Genomic DNA, 3,544 nt, shown 5'->3' on the forward strand with positions numbered 1-3,544 from the left:
CGCCTGCGATGCACTGATCTGAGATTTTGTATGTCAACCCCTGCCTTTCTTTAAATAAATAATAATAATAAATTAAGAGCCAGTTCACATTGCAGTGACCCGACTTGCCGGGGCAACCTGCGAGGTCACGGTGCACAGCGCGCACCGCGACCTCGGAGAGACCTGCACGGACTTCATATCATTGAAGTCAATGCAGGTCACTCCAGGTCGCCCCAAAGAAGCTCAGGACCCTTTTTCTAAGTCGGAGCGACTTGTGTCGCTCCTATTAGAACGGGTCCTGTGCTACTCTATGGCGGGCGACTTGTCAGGCGACCAGGTCGCCTGACAAGTCGCCACAGTGTGAACGGGGTCTTAATAATACAAAAAAAAAACATCACATTGGAGGGAAGCTACAATTTGTACTGGATGGCACATGAAGTTCACTAATTGATTTTGCAATTACTGGAAGTTGCCCTTTAAGGCATATAAAGTAAACTATAAAGTACATTTTTTTCAGTACTTACGCCAAGTGACTTCTTTATTCTATATAATAATAATAATAATAATAATAATAATAATAAGAAGAAGAAGAAGAGCAAGAAGAACAAGTAACTACATGTATCTGTGAAAATGAATAATTCTGTTTAAAAGGATCATGGAAACTTAGTTAGAATATTCATTTTTATATCAAATAATAAAAAAAAAAAGACCTGAAACTGTATATAATATAAGTATTATATCTCTTTAGGAAATCCTGAAAAGGAGCACTTGGACATAGTATTATAAATTAATATTGTCCTAGGCAAAGAGAGAGAGCAGGAAACAAAGAAAAAACGCACACCAGAAAATTACAGTGATTTTCTAAGAAGTTAATTGAATGTAGATTTTCAGCACCAGAATGATTCTGAAGGATCATCCACAAACATTACACAGCTATTCCATTCTTAAGAAAATGCCTGTTTTAGGGAACAGGAGTGACTGTATAGAAATATCATTACTGCAACACGTAAGAAAGAAATAGTTATGACACAAACCACCTTAGCATAGAAAACAGACATTATGCTCTCAGGCTGCAGTAAAACAGATGGAAAATTACAAGAGTATTAAGGTATTACTAGCAACTGCCCACGCTTCTGGCAAAATTAACTCTCCCAGCACAGCAAAAGTCCTGCAAAGGAAATGTAAAGACATGGAACGTAGACAAACTACAAATGACTTCAAATCAAATGTCATATGTTGCTGTTTGCATTATAACTGCATAGAATACAGATCATTGGTATGCAAAAAAACTGTTAGGGTCCATCTTCTTTGCAAGTTACTCATATGCAATGCCCTCCTGTCATGATGCCAACACGTATGTCAAAATGTGACTCCTTTTGGACTGGACATATCTGGTATTTTGTGTCTGAAAGTATTTCTGATCATTTTAATTTTGTTCCCTGCCAATTTTCTCTTCCATACTCATTGACATTCCACCACAAATATCCTTCTATGTGATGCACAACCACCAATGGACCCAATCTCAAGCCATGGTCTGTAAATGGTAAGTATCCTTTTTGAGATCTGGGTATTCCCTGGAGGACTTAGAAGACTATTGAATAGAATACCTTACTTACACATTTGGCTTCTCTTACACTACCCTAGGAAGACCCGTTCAACTTTTGACCATCTCTACTGTAGCACACTCTGTAATCCTGGAAACCAGATGGAATGTCAGCATCCTATGTGTGGCATCATTGATAGGCTACATAAGGAAGTAGTTTACATTTCCAACTTTACCAAGTTTATTCAACAAACCGTGCTATTTCCTAGGTGCAGTATGACCATAGCAACCAATCAGAATTAATTAATAGGAAAACAGAAAAGTGCCTCTAAGTGTAATATTTATTTAGCACAGGGTGACAGTAAAATCAATTAAAAACTCACAAGAAGGAGATGAATCTAAAGCTTGTCAATGGAAGTAAATGTCCCAATGGAATAGATGTAAGCCAATCCAAGTCTGCAACAACCACAATGTGACAGGAAGAAAAGTGGGCTGTTCCATGTCGTTCCAGGTGAAGGAGTTGGAGAGTAGGGATGATCAAACGGTTCGGGTCGACCATCGGTTCAACCCGAACATTGACTGTTCGAGGTTCAGCCGAATTCCAAACTTTTTGCTGAAAAAGTTCGGAATTCGGCAACCAGAACCGACCAAAATGCAATGGGACAGGAACTGGGCTTTAAAAGCCCGTGATTGGACCAGAACCATTAGTAAAAGCCAATTGAGGGGGCATGAGAATGCTAGGAATGTGATTGGAGTGACTAGGGGGTCCAGAGGCCAATCATTAGTGAATACGCCCTCCAGTATATAAGATAGCCCTGCCAAATCTCTAGCGTTTTAATACAGGGCTGTGGAAGAGAGTGGAAGCAGTTCTGTTACTTCTGCTCTCAAAGTGTCATTTAGCAATTATTAGTGTGAGGAAAGGGATATCTAGTGTAGTTAGGGTACTATTTTCCACTATAGTTAGATTTAATAATCTAGTTTCTGTAGGGAAAGTGTTAAGTGTAATGGGACCGTAGTGTAGTGTACGGTTAACTGACTCTGACTGCTATGGCAGGGTGACAAAACCCTTAAATGTCAGGGTGATCACTATAGAGAAAAGATTGTTTCTCTTAGAACACTTACGGAACAGGATGGTGGCTTCTCCCCTGTCACCCTGCTTTTTTTTTTTTTTTTTTTTTTTTTATAATTTAAATTTTTATTGAATTTTCAACATGTAACAATTATGCGATAAGTAACAAGTATCAAAAAGTACAACATGCTTATCACAAGAAGCTATGGGAAAAACAACAGTAATGACATATAATGACCCGGGGAGGTAAAAACACATGTTTACATACATGAGAGCCAGCTTCCCTGTGCGGTTCCCGCTAGGCATGATAAAACCGGGCCGGCACACCCCCAGAGATCTCTCAATTACGGTTCCAAAGGGTGCGCCTAGCCAGGCGAGACTATGGAATGCACGGGATCTTAGGTCTAGGTCATTTAAACAGAGGAATACTATCGAAATGAAAAAGAAAAGAAAAGTACAGTTCCAAAGGCAATATTCAGCAACATTTAACATGGTAGGAGTAAGTAACTTTCAATATTATCTTCTAACACAGTCCATCAGCCAATGCGCTGTGCCACGGAGACCAGTTTACATTGTACAAGTGGACATGGCCGTCCTTAAACGCCAATATCCTTTCGTACGCATCAATCACTTTTAAATGGGATATGACTTCAGTCATGGAAGGGGGATCCTTAGTCTTCCATTTGCGCATGATGAGAGCCCTAGCTGCAAATAGAATATGCATAGCAATAGATCGGAAGTGTTTTGGGTAAGAGGTAACCCCAAATCCTAGTATAGCTAAGTCCACTGTAGGATTGAGAGAGGTGCCAGTAACCGTTTCAATCAAGTTGAATACCCCTCCCCAAAAGCCCCTCAGGTGATGACAGGACCACAGCATGTGGATCAGCGTGCCCACCTGACCGCATTCCCGCCAACACTGATTAGATTGGCCTGTAGAGAATTTAGATATGATA

The sequence above is a fragment of the Pelophylax lessonae genome (assembly GCF_965119305.1).
Source record: "Pelophylax lessonae genome assembly, chromosome: 3".
Lineage (NCBI taxonomy): Eukaryota > Metazoa > Chordata > Amphibia > Anura > Ranidae > Pelophylax > Pelophylax lessonae.